This window comes from Rhinatrema bivittatum, chromosome 3 (genome assembly GCF_901001135.1).
Source record: "Rhinatrema bivittatum chromosome 3, aRhiBiv1.1, whole genome shotgun sequence".
NCBI lineage: Eukaryota > Metazoa > Chordata > Amphibia > Gymnophiona > Rhinatrematidae > Rhinatrema > Rhinatrema bivittatum.
Genome location: NC_042617.1, coordinates 116,828,416 through 116,850,529, shown reverse-complemented (window position 1 = coordinate 116,850,529; position 22,114 = coordinate 116,828,416).

The following is a 22,114-nucleotide window of genomic DNA, read 5'->3' as shown; positions in this document are numbered from 1 at the left end:
TTATCCTCTGATAATACGTTCAATAATTTAAAAAGAAATCTTGTTAAAGCAAAAGGTATTTTATATGAAACTTCAACATGAATTTTCTCTTTTATTCTTTTCTGAACAGATAAATGGAGGAACAGTTATTTACTCTTTCAGATCTCATCTGAAAGAGATAAAAGGACTATGGGACTGTGACAGTGTGCCCCTGGTGGGACCCTATGAGTCTGTGCAGGACCAGGCTAGATGCCTGGTCCCCTGTAAAGTCCTTAAAGGAGAGAAGGAGCTCGGAGGGCATGACCAGCTTGGGGGAAATAAGAGCTGGGACCCAGGTGGGGTGAGGCAGGCCCTGAACTCATCTTCTGCAATACTGTTGACCTAACCCAAGGTATTCTAAGTACACGAAGATACTGCAAGAGGTAGGCAGTCTGGTGTTTACATTGTCTTTTGTGTTGTAAATAAAGTGTCATTGCCAGAAGAAGGCAGGAGTCGGCGTGCTCACTGCTCCAGTCCACACATTATATTGCTCATATGGTGTCATCATGGGATTTCTCTAAGCTAGGTACAGAGAAATAAAGTGAAACAAGTCCCTAGAGGGAAAATGGTGAAGGAAACTGTGGGTGTGCATGGTCAGTAGCAGTTTGAAGGCAAGCGCTGCTGAAGAAAGCATCAGAGCACAGGTAAAGAAGAATTTGTTGGAAAAAAGCTTTTTTTTTTTTTTTTTTTAAAGAAAAGTTGTTTGGGAGAGAAAAAACAACTCCTTTGTTGGGCTGCCTGCAGGAAGCAGATGAAGAAAGGGTGTGGCTCTGCAGCACTGCTAGTCTGAGGAGCAGGTGAGAGAGAGCTCTGAGGTTCCTGGGTAGAAAATCAAAGTTTAGGGTTTTGTTTGGGACTAAAGAGGCAGCTTTGTCCCCTGTTAGGGCTGTGTGTGAAAGGGTAGTGAGAGCCAATGAGGCGGGTTTTGTTTTAATTTTTTTTTTCTTTTGAGAAGAAAAAGATAACAGAAAAAAAAAAAAAGAAACACAGTGGGGCATTGGGCTTGGCCCAGCAGAACCTGAAACCGCTAGTGTGCGCACAATGCCCTGGCCTCCAAGCCTGGGCTCAGCCCCTGAAGAAAGGAAAAAAACTCCTAGCAAGTTCTAGTTACCAGAGGCCTAAGAAATATCCCAGAACCCTGCTTGTGATCCAGTGGGGATTGCTACAGCACAGAAGGAAAAGAAAAGAGAAAAGCCGGTGGGCTTACTTGATGGGTGTGGGCCAGCAGAGAGCAGCCAGCCTTCATCAAGGGATCCAGGCGTAAAGAGCAGTGGCGTAGCGAGGGGTGGGCGGCCGCCCCGGGCGCCGGGTCTAAGGGGGCGCCAAAACGCGTGAGGGATACGCTCTAGGAATCACAAAGCTCCTGTTACGCTCTCCGACCAACTTTTTCCATTCCCACGCCCACCGCCTCGTGGCAGCAGTTTACCATAGCTCGTCGCGCACAACTGGAAGGAACCCCAATCGTTCCCGTCGCCGGCACGCGCAGACTGTAGTCGAGAAAAACTGGCCGCGAAGCCTCCCCAACCTCGCTCGCGCGTGTCCCCTATTGGCGGCAGTCTCTCATCTGTCTTCGCTGCTGCTGCTGCTGCCTTCTGATTGGCGGAGCCGGCCGGCAGTCAGAGGTGTTTCCCGGGAGACGGCGAGTGGACTTGCTTGGAGTAGACCGCGGCGGGCGGAAGCTCATTCGAGCTTGGTTTCTGTTTTGACTGAGGCGGTGGTGGCGCCACCTTTCTTTTGGGAGCTTTCCCTGTTAGTCAAACGAGAGGAGTCCAGCAGCGTTGTTGCAGAACTGCACTCCTCTTTGTAGCCGCCAAAAGGAAAGGGGGGTGGTACAGGAAGAAGGCGTGTGGCCGTGGAGGGCCCCTGCAGCACCGCGTACTGAGTGCAGGTCAGACACTGAATGTTGTGTATTAGCCGCCGGCAGCGGGGAAATCAGTATATCTGTGAACTGAGCTGGACTGGGATCTTGGAGACTTCCACGGTGATCACATGCGCCACTATCGTGTTTCTCTTATCTTTCAGAAGGTCTAATGGGGGCGGGGTGATGCTGCTATCTGACAGGCCAATGTAATAAGACTGCTGATTTTTCTGCGTGGATTTTTTTTGTGCGCATCCTGCAAAAACCTGTGGAAGTACAGGATGTAATAACAGCCATGTATGCTAATTAGACACTGTATAAACTCCATGTACACTGAGCATATGTGCTGGGTCTAAGGGGGCGCCAAAACGCCTGGCTCTGCAGAAAAATAGCACCGATTTCAATGCAAATCATTGATGGAGGGAGGGGGCGCCGAAGAAGTCTCTTGCCCCGGGCGCCAAATTGTCTAGCTATGCCACTGGTAAAGAGAAGAGGAACAACCATGTACATCTGTGTGGTGGGAGTTCCCAGATCTCCTGAGCCAGAGAGCTTAACCCCAGAGCACCAGACCCAGCAGAAAAAGGACTGCACACAACTGGTAGCGGAATTGCAAGATATTACGGTGGAGGTGGCCGAATGGGAGAGTGAATTGGAGCAACTCACCAAAGAAAATGCTATGGTGATAGAGGAACCTGCTGTGAGAAGCCCAGAGAGAGAAGCTGTGGAGGACCCAGCGAGAGGCACAGTGGAAGGAGCCAGTGGGAAAGTACCAGAAAGCTCTAGCTCAAGTTGCATAGCCTTGCCTGGAAGGGCTGATGTGGAAGGGCCACAGAGAGTCCAGAGATCCCAGAAGGAGATGCGATGAAGACTCCAGAGGGAAGCCGCAAGGCAGTAGATAAACTAGAGCCTAGTGGGCAAGAGCCCTCTGAGAAGCATACAGTAGGACAAGAGAGGGCTTTTGGAAGTCTGGAAGTTCAAGATGGAAAATGAACAATATTTAGTTGAAATGTTGAAAGCAGTACAAGTAAAATGAAAAGTGTGAAGAGGGGAATCAAGTCCACTAGCTTCGGTGAAAGGGTTATGGATTTGGGGAAAAAGTCCGGAGTCAAGGTTTTCCAGGAAAGGAAAGGAGGTTGTGGGACAGCTGGAAGAGAAGCCACTGCGACCACATTCAAAAGAAACCATGGAAGTCCTGCCAGGAGAAACCTGGAATCCAGAGTTGCAGAGGAGTCTGAATAAAGGACTGGAGCAGGGTATACAATGGGTGGTGGTGGTGGTTATTAGGGGTGTGCATTCGTATTGAACATAAATGTAAAACGCTACTTATTTTTTTTTTTAACTTAAAAAAGTGATAAGACATAAACGATCGGATTTCCAACTTATTCAACATAGGTATGTTGAATAAGTTGGAAATTGCGATTGTTGATCCAAAATAAAAATTTAAACCCCTCACCTTCCTTAATCCCCCCCCAAAGACTTACCACAACTCCCTGGTGATCCAGCGAGGAGTGAGGACGCCATTTCTGAAAGCCTTTCCGAGGAGCATGTGACGTCGGCGCCACGTCGGAGTGACGCGGCGTCACGTGATTCCCCGCGGGTTCGCGCCGGAACACTCGTTCGGCCCAAAAGGAACTTTTGGCCAGCTTGGGGGGGCCTCCTGACCCCCCCAAGCTGGCCAAAAGTTCCTTTTGGGCCGAACGAGGGTGCCGGAGGGAACTCGCGGGGAATCACGTGACGCCGCGTCACGCCGACGTCACGTGATTCCCCGCGGGGTCGCTTCCGGGATCCTCGTTCGGCCCAAAAGGAACTTTTGGCCAGCTTGGGGGTGTCAGGAGGCCCCCCCAAGCTGGCCAAAAGTTCCTTTTGGGCCGAACGAGGATCCCGGAAGCGACCCCGCGGGGAATCACGTGACGTCGGCGCCATGTCGCAGTGACGCGGCATCACATGATTCCCCGCGAGTTCCCTCCGGCACCCTCGTTCGGCCCAAAAGGAACTTTTGGCCAGCTTGGGGGTGTCAGGAGGCCCCCCCAAGCTGGCCAAAAGTTCCTTTTGGGCCGAACGAGCGTTCCGGCGCGAACCCGCGGGGAATCACGTGACGCCGCGTCACTCCGACGTGACGCCGACGTCACGTGCTCCTTGCAAAGTTGGTCAGAAATGGCGTCCTGAACCCGCTGGACCACCAGGGAGTTGTGGTAAGTCTTGGGGGGGGGGGGGATTAAGGAGGGTGAGGGGTTTAAATTTTTATTTGCACATATGGACATATACTCAACTCATTGAATTCTGTTTATGTCCATATTGACCGCAAATGGGACCCCCTTTGGACATATGGACATATGAACTTAAACTTTTGCTCTGCACATCCCTAGTGGTTATGGTCCCAGGTGACCCTATTGAGTAGGGAAGCACAGGACCCTAGGACCCCGCACCCAAAGCTAGTTGATAAGAGTGGCAGTATGAAGCACTTCCCTGGGTAAATCCCAGGGTGAGTGAGGATGCTTGGCCTGACAGGCCCAAGATGAGGGTGGGGGTTTGTGAGAGTGCACCCCTAGTGGTACCCTATGAGTCTGTGCAGGACCAGGCTAGATACCTGGTCCCCTTTAATTTCTCTAAAGGGAGACTGCTCCATGAGTGGGATATGGCTGGACAGGAGGAGCTCAATGGGCATGACCAGCTTGAGGGGAATAAGAGTTGGGACCCAGGTGGGGTGAGGCAGGCCCTGTATGCCTTCAAGAGAAGGCAGCTCCTGAAATATTGCTGACCTAACCCAAGGTATTCTAAGTACATGAAGATACTGCAAGAGGTAGGCAGTCTGGTGTTTAAATTGTCTTTTGTATTGTAAATAAAGTGTCATTGCAAGAAGAAGGCTGGAGTCAGTGTGCTCACTGCTCCAGTCCACACATTATTGCTCAGCCATTCTCACAGGGACATGCCATGAAATGAATGGGTAGCAGATATAAGACAACCTAGAGAAAATATTTTTTTCATCAACTCACAATTAAGCTATGGAATTTGTTGCCAGAGCAAGTGGTTAAGGTATCTAGCATAGCTCAATTTAAAAAGGGTTTGGATAATTTCCTGGAAGAAAAAGAACATAAACAATTCATTATTAACAGATAGACTTAGGTAGAAAGCCACCATTTATCCCTGGGAGTGGGCAACCAAAAAATGGATCTACTCTTTGGGATCTGTCAGGTAATTCATAATGACCTGGAATGGTCACTGTAAGAGACAGGATGCTATGCTCAATGAACATTTAAAGGTGAATTTTAAAAGCCCGACATGCACATTAATTAGAGGATGCGCAAATATGTCAAGCTCGTGTGTGCCAAGCAGATATTAAAAGCTACTGAGATACGTGCATATCTTCCGTAACACGCACATCTAGAAATCTTTCAAAAAGGGTTGGAGCATGGTCTAGTCATGGGCATTTCAGGATGTGAATGAACTGGGGACAAACTTGTAAAACTGGGAATAGCATTGGCATGCGTCCTTTTAAAATCCCTGATTTATGTGGTAGAGTATGTTCTGACAAAGAAAACAGTATTGCTAGCTAAGGCCTGGATTTTAAATATTGCATGTGATAGGAAAAGGGGTATGTTTTATGGTAATAGGCAGTTGAGAGAGAGAGAGAGAGAGAGAAAAAAAAGCTATAATGTCCTCACGATAGATTGGTATTTATATCTCTATGGGATGCCCACCTAGTCACTCAAGGTGAGGTTTAGGTATTAGTGTAGGGGTTAGGGGCCACTTTGACATTCAAAGTGAGACGTACGAACAGAACACTGCTCTCTTGTGAAGATTTGATGACCTTTGGAGTGAGGAAACTCACCCAAAGTTGAGATTTGTGCAATGTTCTCTCAACCTAGCTTGATGGACTATCTACCTGTTAAGAAGGGTAAGCTTAGCAGAAGAGCCAGCTCTTTACCTTATGGTGGAATGCCAGACTAGCCACTGATATTCTGACATCTGTTAGGAGAGACTTCCAAAGCCTGGGGATGAAAGTGGAGGTGCTTTCTTATGGGTTGGGTCAGCCTGGAGCCTTTAGCATCAGTGAGCAGTAGGAGTGCTCTTTTTTGGATCTTAGGCTGCAAGAGGGTTTGTTGGGAGACAGGTGATCCTTCAGAGAGGATGGGCCCTGGTCATTGTGTCTTGAAGGCAAGGAAGTGGACTTTGAGTTAGGTCTGATGGCCAGTGTAGTTTATAGAGGGCTGTGGTCTCTGTAGCTGCAGCTGGATATCATCCATGCTGCAGCATTCTGCACTAACTGCAGGCATTTTAGGGAGACCTACATACAGCAAATTGCAGTAATCCAGCCACGTACTTGTGGGATAGAGGACTTAGTCTTTAGGTATCGCAGAAGAAAGTGGCCACTCCATCACCCTGCCTTCCAAGCCTGCAGAAATGAGAAATCAGCAGGCAGAGGGGGAGAGAGCAAAGCTGAACAGAGTTTAGACCTCCATCCTCAGGGAGCCAGGTTTCTTTGAGAAAACAAGATCTGCTGATTCATTGGATATCAAATCTTGGATGGTGGGTATCTTGTTGTTAACTGTCTGTGTTGAATAGAAGCAATTTAAATGTGGAACTGGGCATAGCTTGGTGGTTGGAGTTCCTAGGGGACTGTTCTGGGTCCAGTAGGTTAGAGGTATAGTGCTGGTGTTTAGGCTACCTCTGAAGTCCCTGTTGTACTTTCCATTTCCCCAAATGGGTTGAATAGACTTAGCATCAGCACATGTTTGTAATTAATCAGGTGGGGGAGGGGTGGGTGAGTGCCAAGAATGGTAACCAGGAGTATAGGACCGATAGCAGAAGAGTGTGGCTTTTTAGGGTCTGGTGCTATAGATGCTGAAGATTTTGCTATTACATGGGGGCTGGGAGGAGCAGGGCAGGCCACGATGATGCTGGCAGAGGGATCCCAGAGAACTACTTCCAACTGGTTTTTTAGGCTCTGGCGGCACTCCAGTTGCCAAAACTATCAGAGCTGGGGTGCGGATATTCTGAAAACTAGACCAGTTAGGTTTGGGAAACACTGGAGTAAACCCCTTTTATGTTATATTTTCTTTTTGAACCCTGTAGTTTCCACCTGCTCCTTTGAACTTCCAGATCAACTGAAACCAACCTCCAGTGGAGTATGCTACCATGAGCCTTCATTCACAGCTATCCAGAAATGTTTGTTCTAGTTCATATTCCTCTCTCTATTCATTTAGCCTAGTTATTGCTGCTACAATCTTTCCTTAAGGGACACACTCTAGGGCTCCTTCCAGATCCATACCTTAAGTCCCACTACTAGATGTGGCTGTTGCACAAACACTGGGGCTCCTTCACTCGCCATGGGTTGCAAACATTGCCCCTGCAGTATCCCCAACTCTGACTGGCCCAGATAATGGAGCATCTGAGCCAGGAATGGACCCCAGGTTCTCCTCTTCACAGTATATTTATTTATTTATTTATTTATGTATTTAATTGTTTATTTATTTATTTAGCGTTTTTCTATACCGGCATTCATGATTAGAAACCACATCATGCCGGTTTACATGAAACAAGGGGTGAGAACAAGAAACGAAACAAACAAGTGCAAAGAGAACAAAAGTTACATTACAACAAGGGTCTTAAACTGGGAAGAGAAAATAGAATAAGAGAGCCGAACAGTAGGGATTACATTATTTACATTATTTACATTATAATGTGAATTCTCTTGTATAGTTTGCTGTCTCTTGTAAAATTGCTATCGTTTAGTTCGGATCTGGGAAGGCTTGTTTAAATAGCCAAGTCTTAAGGCTTTTTCTAAAAGTCGGTAGGCATGGTTCTTGTCTCAGGTCCGGAGGGATAGAGTTCCATAATGAGGGACTGGCTGTGGAAAAGCCTCGTTCTCTGAAAGTTAGGTAGTGGGTGGTTTTGGTTTGGGGGACACGGAGTGATCCTTTTTAGGCTTCTCTGATGGGTCTGGTGGATGTGTGTTGTTTGAGAGGAATTTGTAAATCGAGCGTTGTTTGATGATGTATAGCCTTGTGGATAATAGTGATGGATTTGTGGATAATTCTAAAGTGTATAGGCAACCAGTGTAGGTTCTTGAGAATGGGGGAAATGTGATCTCTTCTCCTGGTGTTGGTCAGAATTCTCGCAGCTGTGTTCTGGAGCATCTGAAGGGGTTTGATGGAAGCGGAAGGAAGACCTAGTAAGATAGAGTTGCAGTAGTCTATCTTAGAAAAGATAACTGCTTGAAGGACCGTTCTGAAGTCTCGAATGTGAAGGAGCGGTTTGATTCTTTTAAGTACTTGGAGTTTATAGAATCCATCTTTAGTAGTTTGTTTGATGAAAGATTTTAAGTTGAGATGGTTGTCGATAATTATTCCTAAGTCCCTTGTTTGGGTGGTAGGTGGGTTTGGGTGGTCCCTTGTTTGGGTGGTAGGTGGTAGCACTGCCACTGAGCAAGCCACTTTATATCAGTTTTTAGTGCTGCCTTTACTCATTATCATGTATTAAATTTTCAGCTTTGTTACAATGTACATAACCCCATTATCCCTTTTCTAATATGCATACTTGTTCTTCTCATGCAACCAACATCTGGAATTGGGTGCAGGAAGCCCTCTGACCATGTTCAAGCAACGATATCAGTTTGAACCAAGTGCAAAAAGTCAAAAACACCACCGCACTGCCTCAATCAAATGACTTCAAAAGAGAACTTTGGGAATTGTTCCTACAATGAGCCATTACATTTTTACATGTATTTCAGTACTGCCCAGATGGATTTCCAGTTGATTTGATACCCAGGTGCAAGGAATGTGGCCAAAGTTGCATATTTTGCATTCTGTGTTCACACCTGACTGAAAATCCTAATACAGAAATTAGGCAGGTCTCTACCTTCCTCATCAACTATTTCAGACATCTTTGCTGTCAGTTTGTCACATTTCTTCTTTGCAGTCCAATGACTTGAATGAGAAAGATGAGCATAAGGGAAGTGAGAATCCTATCACACACAAGAAGACATCGCCTACAAATTCTTTATAGACAAATTTTATGAGAACTCCATCACAAATGAGTTGTGAGATTGCATCAGTTTTCCAAATTGTTTTATTCAGATGTCAAATTGTGAACTGTTACATATTGCCTGATAGTAAACAGGTGGAGATTGAGTAAAGTTTTTGGAATTACAGTTTTTAGGCCCATCTTTAATTGCAATGTGCTCTTTAACCCTGAATTTGTTATCTAGTGCAGGGGACACCAACTTTGGTCCTCAAAAGCCATAAACATGTCAGGTTTCCAGGATATCCACAATAAATTTGCATGAGCTAAACGTGCATGCACTGCCTCCACTGTCTGGCTGTGGGGTCCCCAGGACAAGTTTGGGAATCCGTGATCCAGTGCATTGTGTGCCAAAAGCTCTGATTTGCTTTAAAAACGAAGAAATAGATCATTATTCATAATTTGCAGTGCTAATTTGCAATTAGCCTTGGAAAGTTGCATCATACAAATTCACTTTCCATTTCTTGTCTAGAAAAAAGGTAAGGGTAAAAGCGAAAGGTAAGAGTTGTGAAGTCTGGAGACTTAGGCACAAATCCCACCCCACCGATCACTGTGTGCTCTTTGTTCTCAGATGGTGTGCTTTCACAAGCATGATCCTTTAATCATAGTATATACATTAAGTTGAAAAATACTGTGCATACTGGAAGTACTTATATAAATACTGATAAAAGAACTGTCATCAGAAATTCCTTCAGATATATATAAAAAATGTAAATAGGAGCATTATGTTTGAACCTCAATCTGAATTGATTCTACTGATTACGTACTTACGTATTCCTTATAAATATGATAAAAGGAAGAATCTGTCGATGGCATTCCATTGCTGCCAAGATTCTTGTCTATGGTTATTGATTGCTCAACATTCACTACCAAATTTGAATCATGAGAATTACCGAGTGACAGGAAACATGCTCATTTTAGATCTACGATTAGTATTTTAAATTGCATTTAACATTTTAATATTGTCACAAACAAGTTAACATTTGTTTCCTGGAAATAATTCTACTTAATTTCTATGTTCTTCCTATTCAGTTTTATGCCTAATTGTTTGTTCTAATTAGCACTTACATCTTACTATAAATGTCAGGCTAGAAAGGACATGATCTGACAAGAAATGTATAAAGAATAAGTAAGAGCTAATGACATAAAACAAATGTATCTGTTCTCATCTAAAAATATTACGTGGCAAATTGGCAGATTTATCATCTTGTTCACAGTTTATCCTAATTTGCTTAGAAGTGCCAAGGGCCGACAAAATCTACTGGGGAGCAGAAGTGATAAAAGAAGAACAACCCTCTCCATCACTGCCACTCTTCCTCCCTTCTCAGGCTGTCTCACTACCCCTTAGTGTAGCTCTGTCTTCATGTACCACCACTTCCCTTGCCTCCCCTCTGTTCCAAAGCAGTAGGAATGTCCTGGATCCTACTGCTACCTGTGCGTTTCTTCCAGTGCTCGGGCATGATCTTGCTGCCTCCTGTGCAGGTTCTCTTTCAACAGGAAACCCAAGCAGGAAGAGGCTAGGCTGCTGCAGGAGTTATGAACACGTACTGGCTCAGTCCCTGGGCTGAGAGAAGAAATGCTAGCAGTGTACTCTCTAGCAGCAGGGACCAGTGCTGCCTTGCTGCTTTGAAACAGAAGGGGCACGTGAGGCAAAGGGGATATGGAGAGAGGAGAAGGGAAGGAGTGAGACAAATTTGAAGCTGCCTAGGGAGACAAAATTCTACAGATCCTGAAAGTGCCACTGTTGTTAATGAATTGCAAAAAAGGACTAGAGGCAGTGGATGAGTAAGATCAGATCAATATTTATTTGCTCTATGTTAGTATCCAGTATAACTTTTCCAAAATTAGTATCAAATACAACGTATTGCAATTCTTTGTGAACTGCAGCTGCATTTAAGATTTATGATTCATATGCATTCATTGCTGCACCAACAGTACTCAGGGCGGCACTGGAAAGGGAGGAGTTGGGGTGGCACCGGGGTGGAAGCCGCAAAGACATCACTGATGGCGAAAAGGTAAGGACCCTTATCGCCGTCAGTAACGTGCCCAATAGCACCACCTTTTGCGGTGGCGCTATTGGTTTGCGAAAGCCGGCAGCGATAGCACCGCGGTGGTGCGATCGCTGCCGGCTTTCGCAGGCCCACCCCTCGCTTTGCCTCCCTGCCCCCTGTTACCACGCGATTCAGAATCCTGCGCCGTTAGAAAATCTAGCCCAATATCTTAGAAGTGGGATAGTAAAGGAAGGCTTCAGTTAGCCAAATGTTCTTGCTAAAAACCCATGACAAATTATTTCCCATGGAGTAGCCATGCTGTGAATGATCTCTGATTACATTACAATGCAGTTTGGATTTACATGCTGCTGTCCTCCAACAAGGACCCAGGGCGACTTATAACACAGCAGCAATAACAATCAAAATTACATTAAGTAAACAATAGCATAAATAAAAAATACATATAAAGATACATAAAAAATACAATAACATGCTAAAAAGAATCATTGAATATTCATAAGCAGGATGACAAAAGATGCCCACAATGAGAGAATTTTAAAATTGTTTTTGGGGGGTAGAAGAGGGAATAATACTGAATAAAATGGTGGTGATATAGATTTATTGATTTGAAAGATTATTAAATATATGTCCTGCCTCATACCATAGCACTCTAGGCAAGTTACAATCTCAACAATATAAAAATTACAACAGTTCCAATTTCACATTTCTAAAATCAAATTCACAATGCTCAACATATTCACAAACACATCACTCATTCCCAAACTGACAACATATGCTGAACAGTCATACCTTACACATAACTACAACCACACCTTATGCAACTGTCATCTCACTTCCCACTATAAACCTATCCCCTTCACCTCTCAACAGCCTACTCCCCAATTCACATAGAATTTTATTCCTCAAAACTAAAAGCATCCCCCTCTACACAACCCCTCAACATATCCAATCAACCTCCACCTAGTCCAACTGAGAACCTAAGCATCTGCCAGTTTATCCATCAAATAATAAAAAAAAACTAGCCAATTTATCATGGTTCTAATCCTACTTAACATGGCTCTAATCCTCATAGGATTTCCAAAATATGGTGGTCTTCACCAACTTCCTAAATATCAGTCACTGCCCATACTAACCCCTAGATTCATCATTTCGCTATAAATATATGAGAAATAGCGCCCACGATAAAAAAAATAAAATAAAGGGGCATGGTTAGGCTAATTTTCCTGGTACTGGTATTTTTCTGCAATGCCCGTTAAATTTATCACACCCACATTATTTTCGCATTGCAAGCTGGGACGTCCATCACATGCTGAGAAAGACTCACATATAAGTAAACTATTTATAATCACTGTAAGAGGGGCCACTAGTAACTTGGGGTGAGTTTTGGGGGTGGGATAGGGTTTGGGGGGCAGTTTACATTAGGGATGTGAATCGTGTCCTCGATCGTCTTAACGATCGATTTCGGCTGGGAGGGGGAGGGAATCGTATTGTTGCCGTTTGGGGGGGGTAAAATATCGTGAAAAATCGTGAAAAATCGTGAAAAATCAAAAAAACGTAAAATCGCCGGAACCCTCGCTGAACGACCTCCTGCAGTCGATCTCCTGCCGGCGCCATTTTCCGTACAAAAACGATTCGCGGCGGGAAATCGCTCCCTGACCCCCGCTGGACCTCCAGGAACTTTTGGCCAGCTTGGGGGGGGCCTCCTGACCCCCACAAGACTTGCCAAAAGTCCAGCGGGGGTCCGGAAGGACCTCCTGCCGTCCAATCGTGTTCGTCTATGGCCGCCGCCATTTTTCGGCGCCATTTTGGAAAATGGCGCCGGCTGAAGACAACAAGATTCAGTAGCAGGAGCCCGTTCCGGACCGCTGCCGTTCCGGACCGCTGCTGGACCCGCAGGTTATTTAAGTCATTGGGGGGGGGGGGTTCGGGAGGGTGGGGGATTTAATTTAAAGGGTCGGGGGTGGGTTTTAGGGGGTTTTAGTGTGCCGGCTCACGATTCTAACGATTTATAATGATAAATCGTTAGAATCTCTATTGTATTGTGTTCCATAACGGTTTAAGACGATATTAAAATTATCGGACGATAATTTTAATCGTCCTAAAACGATTCACATCCCTAGTTTACATGCACAGTCAGAGGTACGAACAGCACAGTTGCCATCAGTGAAGATTGTATGTGAATTGGAGTATTGAAAGGTTAAAAAAAGGGTAGTTTTGTACGTTAAGGAGATAAGAACATAAGAAAATGCCATACTGGGTCAATCCAAGGGTCCATCAAGCCCAGCATCCTGTTTCCAACAGTGGCCAATCCAGGCCATAAGAACCTGGCAAGTACCCAAAAACTAACTCTATTCCATGTTACCATTGCTAATGGCAGTGGCTATTCTCTAAGTGAACTTAATAGCAGGTAATGGACTTCTCCTCCAAGAACTTATCCAATCCTTTTTTAAACACAGCTATATTAACTGCATTAACCACATCCTCTGGCAACAAATTCCAGAGTTTAATTGTGCGTTGAGTAAAAAAGAACTTTCTCCAATTAGTTTTAAATGTGCCCAATGTTAACTTCATGGAGTGCCCCCTAGTCTTTCTACTATCCGAAAGAGTAAATAACCGATTCGCATCTACCCGTTCTAGACCTCTCATAATTTTAAACATCTCTATCATATCCCCCCTCAGCCGTCTCTTCTCCAAGCTGAAAAGTCCTAACCTCTTTAGTCTTTCCTCATAGGGGAGCTGTTCCATTCCCCTTATCATTTTGGTAGCCCATTGTACTCTCTACCTGGCTTGATGCACTCTCCACCTAGCTGCTATCAAGCTAGATAGAATCAAAGTCCATAATAGTTATTTCTTGTCTACAAATATGAACTGTCTCTGTTATATGAGAGTTTAGCTCCAGCATATTATTTGATACCTTGTCTCTTGGCCATAAGTGGCTAAGTGATTCTATTGTGCCCCATCATGACCACTGTTCCCTCTAAAATGTGCACATGTGCATGCGCACACAGGTCGCAAACCCTGTGTACATAGCTAAACATAGCATGCACATAAAATAGTATAACAGCATATATGTATTTACTATTTCATTGTGCTTGATTATAAAAAATCCTAAAATTGAATTTATTGTATTTTAATTTTTCTTTTTATTTAAAACAAATAATATGCTGAAATAACAATGTGGAATTATTTTCATTAAAACAATTATTTAAATAATACTTTCAAAATCCCGATATTATTCACATTATACTTGCTCAGGTATACTTGGCTTATAGCACACACATTTGAATTCAGTTTATAAAAAGTCGCACAAAAGAAAATTATGCCCACATAACCTACAAAAAGAAGAGGGAACATTGACTACGACCACCCCCTAATGTCACATAATGCTTAATATCATCAATATATAACAAATCTCTGAGGCAAAAGCACTGTGCAACTATTTGCTGTTTGTTTAAAATGAGATGATCCAATTCACATTGTTCCTGCTATATCTAAACCTTCCAACTTTGAAAGCAATGTCCCATGATCCACTATGTCAGCTGTAGAGCTAAGATCCAATAAGATGAATAAGATATGTTCTCTATCACGCTAACATAGCAGATCATCAAATAGGGCCATAAGGGTTGTCTTGGTCCCATATCCCATCCTAAAGTCAGACTGAGATTCGTAAGCACATTTTGCTGTTCTGGAAAGATTAGTAGCTGTAACAACTTTCTCCAAAATTTTGCTCAAATATGGTAAATTTGAAACAGGTAAAAAAAATTATAGAAATTCTCCATATCTAAGCCTGGTTTCTTCAGAAGTGGGCATACCATTGCTATATTTAATCCTAATCATACCGTTTCCTCTCTCAAGGAATTATTTACCAGTTCCATCAACTCTTTGCTAAGACGAGTGATTCCTGACCTCACCAGCTATCAAAGACATGGATCATTCATACTTGTGGTTGTCCTTACTACCCATTCTATTTCCACCATATTTGTGGGATGAAATTCAGAAAATTTCCCCAATTCCCATTCTATTTTTTTCTTCCAATTCTGCATTTGTCCCTTGCAAAATCTCTACCCTCCCTGCAGTCATCAAAAACTTCTGATTGACACTCAATTCTACCTTCAGCAGCAGGGACTCCACAAATTTCTCCTTCAGAGATTGAGGGTGACTGCCTAATATTCCCTTCCTATGTATTTCTAATTCAATTTTATTAAAAAATAATCAACAAATTCCTTACAAGTCTTCTTAGATTCTCCAGTCCTCTCTGCTCACTTTATGGTTTAACCAATCCATCAACCACCTTGAACAAATGTGTAGGTTTGTTGTGGGCCTGGGTATTGAAATAACAATTGTAGTCCTATAGCTATCAGCCTGTTCTTTCCAGACCTTCTTAAAATCTTCCATGGGACTCTTTTTTGCCTGGCTGTTTCTGCTTTGTAGTTACAGTGTTTAAGAGAATGAAATTCTTCTGTGTACCAGAGTGAGCTTTTTTTTTTTTTCCTCAAAGACACCTGATTGGTCTTTAATGGTGCAATAACATCTATGGCTCTTATAAGTGATCCCATAAGGCCACCATCTCTTTAACACACCTACCTTCAACACTCAGATCTACAATATTTCTTGAAATACTTATTTGTGTGCTTTCCTAAAATGTATTTGATGCAGAGGATGTAATTTTTTTTCTTTAATCATGCAGTTTCTACTGTCTTGTCTTGGGTTTCCAGCTCACTTGGACATGGCCTCTGTAGGGTTATGGTAGCCAGAGATTTTTCTCCTGTATTGATAACTCTTCCCAACTTATTTAACCCATTGCTGTAACGCAGTCATGTGGACTCAGAGTCTATCACTATTTATTTATTTATTTATTTATTTATTTATTTATTTATTTGCTGCCCATACCATTGTCCAGGATGGTTCACAGTAAAATACAATTCATTTACCACAAACATAATACAAACGAAAATACAAAAATAAATATCTGCCATGAACAAATCAAATAACAAACAATAAAAACCAACTGCTCTTTACAACTCTTTCAAAAGCAAAGTTAAAACGATGTTTTTCAGCCTAGCCTTGAAATGTCCAGTTCATAACCATTGAACGTTGATTGAGACTCCCTCTCTGTAATGACTGTGAATGTTGTCTCCAGAGCCTCCTCACTCCTAGGGATCTAACCCACATCCTTTGTATGGCTGTGCACAGTTCTGCTACTAAGCCAGTGTGCTGGCCCCAAGAGAAAATAAGAACATAAGTTTTGCCATGCTGGCTCAGACGAAAGGTCCATCAAGCCCAGCATCCTGTTTCCAACAGTGGCTAAGTCAGGCTACAAATACCTGGCAGGATCCCTAAGTTCAATAGGTTCCATGCTGCCTATCCCAGGGACAAGCAGTGGATTTCCAATCCAAGTCCACTTTAATGTTTTGGATTTTTTTTTTCCAGGAACTTGTCCAAACCTTTTTTTAAACCTAGCTACACTAAGGGCCAGATTTTAAATTTTACGCATGCGGGGTACATTGGTGCGCGCTACCCGGCGACGCACAAATGTACATCCGATTTTATAACATGCACGCGCTGCCATGCACGTGTTATAAAATCCAGGGTCGGCACGCGCAAGGGGGTGCACACTTGTGCACCCCAAGCCCGAGGGAAGCCCCAATGGCTTTCCCCGTTCCCTCCCTCCGATTTCAGAGCAGCCTTGGAGGGAACTTTTCTTTCAGTCCCCCCCCCCCCCCACCTTCCTCCCCCTACCTTATTTTATTTTTTATGTCTGCTTCTTGCAGGCGTATATTGCGCGCGCCGGCCAGCTGCCGGCACACGAACCTCTGGCATGGCCCCTGTGCCGGAGGACTCGGGCCTGCCCCCAGTCCGTCCCTTTTTCAAAGCCCTGGGACATACGCATGCCCCGGGGCTTGCGTGTGCTGCCGAGCCTATGCAAAATAGGCTCAGTGTGCGCAGGGGTAGGTTTTCGGGGATTATGCGCGTAACCCTTTGAAAATCTACCCCTAAGAGTTTTTACCACATCCTTTGGCAACAAGTTTCAGAGTTTAATTATGTGTTGAATAAAAAAGTATTTTCTCCTATTTGTTTTAAATGTATCACCTAGTAACTTCATTGCATGTCCCCTTGCCTTTGTAATTTTTGAAAGCATAAAACAACTGGTTCATGTTTACCCATTCTACTTTAGGTTCTACCAGTTTTCTTTTATCATCTTGTATATCTTCATAGCACAGAACTTGGTTCATATAGACACTTTTTTTTTGAAAAGCAATATGAGATAGATGCATCTGTTATAATCTTTGATTGTCTCCAGGGTATTATGCTGCATTTGAGAGGACTTGGCATTTTGTTAAGCAGAAAAGAAATAGTCTAACATTTTGATCAGTTGTTTCTATCTCTGTTTGGATTATAGGCTAAATAAATCTGAATTGCTAAAAGAAAACTGAACCCTTTGGGGTAGATTTTCAAACCCCAGCACAAGTAAAAACCCTGGGTTTACTCGCGTGGCCAGGCCTGACGTGTGCCGGGCCAATTTTCAAACGGCCCGGCCACATGCATAAACCTCGGGATGCATGTAAATCCCGGGGCTTGAAAAAGGGGCAGTCCAGGGCGGGGCTAGAGGCGCCCAGCACAGCGGCCATTTGTTCCAAGGCAGGAGCAAAATGTGAATTAAACAAATGGGGGGGGGGCTAGGAAAGGGGAAGGGAGGTTAGGCTAGGGGGTTGTGAAATTCCCTCCCAGTCCGCTTCTTAATTGGACGGGACTGGGGAAGGCCCTGATGCGTCACCGCACGTAATTGCAATAGTAGCCCCCACTTGCGTGCGTCGACCCGGCATTTTATAACATGCACGTGCCAGCGCACACATGTTATTAAATCGCGCGTCCATGTGTACGCACCGGGTAGCATGTGCACATGGACGTGCACATGCAAGTTTTGAAAATCTACCCCTTTATGTGCTGTGTACTATTTCAGAAGTATACATGAAAGTTAGTATACTCACTCACCTTGTTTAATTAAATACTTGTTTTAAATCATTTTTATTTTTTGTATGTTAATCCCCTTATATATCCCTATAAGTCTGGGTGCAAACATATTTGATACATTGTCAGAGAATACTTCATGCATGCATACATTGGTATTCAGTGAAAGCACTGTGTGTGACACTATTTATTTGTGATTTCACGGTCAAGAAGGATCAATACAATCCAGTATATGAATTAATAATGGCATTGAGGTTATAACTGGTATATTTCAGTGTTTGGGTCCCAACTTTTGAATTGCTAAGTGAATCAGTGAACGTATTCACCTATATATCTGCACTGCAAGCTGGGAAAATTTTGACACTATGGAGATTATCTCTGTTGCAAGATGCAGATAAGTGCTACATTATTATTGAAGCAAACCCATGCTTTATGACTATTTTAATCATTATTTACACGGTAGTTTGTTTTTGGACACTGACACTATCACAGTCATTGAATTAATTGATAGTATACGATTAAATCAGTGTGCCTTTAGTACCTGATCTTGACAAAGTGGCCAATGACACTAATACCATCTTTTTCACTATCTAGTGTTTTTGTTAATTTGTTCACTTCTGTTAATATGATATCATTATATAGTGAACTATGTTGTCTCCTTTGATTTTGTGATATGATTTTTTCACTGCTTTTCTGACACAGCTGCCCAAAGGAATGCAAGAGAATTTTAGGGTAGCTGTTGAAAGAAATATTAATATAATAGTGCAATACTGGAGTAGGCAATGCCAGTCTTGGAGTGCCACAAACAGTTCTGGTTTTCAGGATATAATATGTATGAGGTGTATTTGCCTGCATTGCCTCCACAGTACATAAATATATCTCATGCATATTCATTGTGGATGTCCTGAAAAACCCAGAGCCGGCGTGTCCATTAGGCGAACTTCAGCGATCGCCTAGGGTGCCGAGCCATAGGGGGTGTCAAAGAGCAGCCACATCGTGCCACAAGTGGGGTCTATCCTGCTTGTGGCAAACAGAAATAGAGACTGTGTGCTTCTCAGGGCCGCAAGCAGCCCTGAGAAGCACACAGTGTTGTGCCCCTCCCCCTCCCTAACTATTTCGGCGCCGACTGTTTCTATTTCTCTTTGCCACGAGCGGGATAGTCCCCGCTTGCCTTCCATTTCCCTGTCTTGCTTAGGTGTGGTGGGGTGTCCCATACTCATGTCACTGCTGAAAACTCTCTTAGCAAAGATTTTCCTTGTATAGTGACTGGGGCTACAAATCCAAGTGAATCAAATAAGCTGTTCACTGCTGATAGCATTACACGTATGATTATATGGTCTTTCTTGAATTGATACCCAAAAGATGAATGCATCTTTCTCAAGATCCCAGCTGAGAGCAAGGTTGTGCTGAATTAGTAATGTGTCAACTCTTAGGTTTACGTCCTTTAGATCTTTACATGGTCTTCCAAAGAGAATACCTCCATTAGCTTTGCACTATTGGAAGCTATTTTGTGCAGTCTCAGGTTAGTAATGGCTAGCATCTGTATTCTTTTCAGCAAGTCAATGGCCTCTTTCTCTGTAGGCATAGACCCGAGTCCATCAGTAACATAAAAGTCCCTTTCCAGAAACTCTCTGGCATCTGTATCATACACCATTTCTCCTTGTGCTGTTCTTCCTAGTCCATATGACGCCACAACTAGGTGATGGACTATTGTCAAAGACATGCATTCTCATACTGTTCTTGATGATGTTATTGTCATGGTACCATAGAAAACGTAAATATGTCCTATTATTTTCTTGGACCACAAAAGAGTAGAACATTTGTTGGATGTGTGTGGTTACAGAAACAGGCTCTTTTCTGAAATGGATTAAGACTCTTAAAAGGCTGTTTAAGTCTGGTTCAGGAAGAAATACTTTATACAGAGAAACTCCTTGAAAGTGAGCACTTGAATCAAGAGGATTATAAGAAACTAGCAACTGTACTTGTTCTATGCCTGGGCGGTGAGCCTTTTTATTGGTACATCTGCTCTTATTTTGAGCAGAATTTCCCTAGAAATTCACTGTAAGAGTGTCCCTTCCACATATACACACCCTCATACAGGCTCCCTCATTCTCTGGCACACATGCACATCCCCTCATATAGGCTCCCTCTCTGAAACCAACATTCAAGCATCCTGCGCACTCCCCCTCTTACCAACCAAGCTGTCTCTCGCACTCCCCCCATATCCCCTCTCCTCTCTCATACACACATTCTCTCTCACCAGCATCCCCTCCCCTCATATAGGCTCCCTCTCTCTGAAACCCACACTCAAGCATCCCCCCACCCACCCTCTTTTACCTCCCATGCTCTCTCTCACACCCTCCCCACCCCCCTCCCCACCCATGCTCTCTGTCACCCCCCCCTCACACACACATTCTCTCTCACCGGCATCCCCCCCATGCTCTCTCTCACAACCTCCCCACCCCCCGCTGACCAACCATGCTCTCTGTCACCCCCCATCTCTCACACACATTCTCTCTCTCACCGGCATCCCCCCCAAATGCTCTGTCTCACACCCTCCTGCTCTCTCTCACCCTCCCCTCCCCGACAAACATTATCTCTCACCAGCATGCCGTGGGACCCATGCCATTCGTGGTGAAGATGAAGGCCCAGCGCACTGTTTGCATCACATGGGGGCCTTCCATTTTTGGCTTGATCAGAAAATAGCAACGGAGATCCCGGCATGCCATGAACGGAGCACGTCCCACGGCAAGGTGTTGCATATAGGGAAAAATAACCCTTGCTGTAGTTACACGATGTTAGGTTCCATATTAGGAGCTACCACTCAGGAAAAAGATCTAGGCATCATAGTGGATAATACTTTAAAATTGTCGGCTCAGTGTGCTGCAGCAGTCAAAAAAGCAAATAGAATGTTAGGAATTATTAGGAAGGGAATGGTTAATAGAACGGAAAATGTCATAATGCCTCTGGATTGCTCCATGGTGAGACCGCACCTTGAATACTGTGTACAATTCTGGTCACCGCATCTCAAAAAAGATATAGTTGCAATGGAGAAGGTACAGAGAAGGGCAACCAAAATGATAAAGGGGATGGAACACCTCCCCTATGAGAAAAGGCTGAAGTGGTTAGGGCTGTTCAGCTTGGAGAAGAGAAGACTGAGGGGGGATATGATAGAGGTCTTTAAGATCATGAGAGGTCTTGAACGAGTAGATGTGACTCGGTTATTTACACTTTCGAGTAATAGAAGGACTAGGGGGCATTCCATGAAGTTAGCAAGTAGCACATTTAAGACTAATTGGAGAAAATTCTTTTTCACTCAACGCACAATAAAGCTCTGGAATTTGTTGCCAGAGGATGTGGTTAGTGCAGTTAGTGTAGCTGGGTTCAAAAAAGGTTTGGATAAGTTCTTGGAGGAGAAGTCCATTAATGGCTATTAATCAATTATTCTTAGGGAATAGCCGCTGCTATTAATTGCACCAGTAGCATGGGTTCTTCTAGTGTTTGGGTAATTGCCATGTTCTTGTGGCCTGGTTTTTGGCCTCTGTTGGAAACAGGATGCTGGGCTTGATGGACCCTTGGTCTGACCCAGCATGGCAATTTCTTATGTTCTTATGTTCTTATGTTCGTGGCGAAGATGAAGGCCTAGGCGCGCCAATCGCAGCACATGGGGGCCTTCCCTTTTCACCGCGAACAGCGCGCCGGGCCTTCCTCCTCGCCGAGAACAGAGTGTGTGCCGCGGGATGCGCTCCGTCCGCGGCATGCCAGGGTCTCCTCTGCTATATTCTGCATCTCCCACGATGGCCGTTGTCCTTCCTACCTGTGGCGTGTTTGAGCCTCCAAGGCGGCCAGGGAGCTGCCTGCGCCATCTATCGGCGGGCTGTGGAACATCCGTGATCACTGACGGACACACTACCAAGCCCGATATATTATGGATTGCAATAGGACCTTGCAAGACTAGGAGATTGGGCATCCAAATGGTAGATGACATTTAATGTGGACAAATGCAAAGTGATACATGTAGGGAAGAACAACCCAAATTCTAGCTATACAATGTAAGGTTCCACATTGGAAGTCACCAGGAAAAGAATTTAGGCATTATCATGGATATGTTAATATCCACTGCCCAGTGTGCAGCGGTGTCCAAGAAAGTAGATAGAATGCCTAGAATTATTAGGAAAGGAATGAAGAACAAAAAAGAACATATCATAATTCTTCTGTATTGCTCTATGGTGAATAT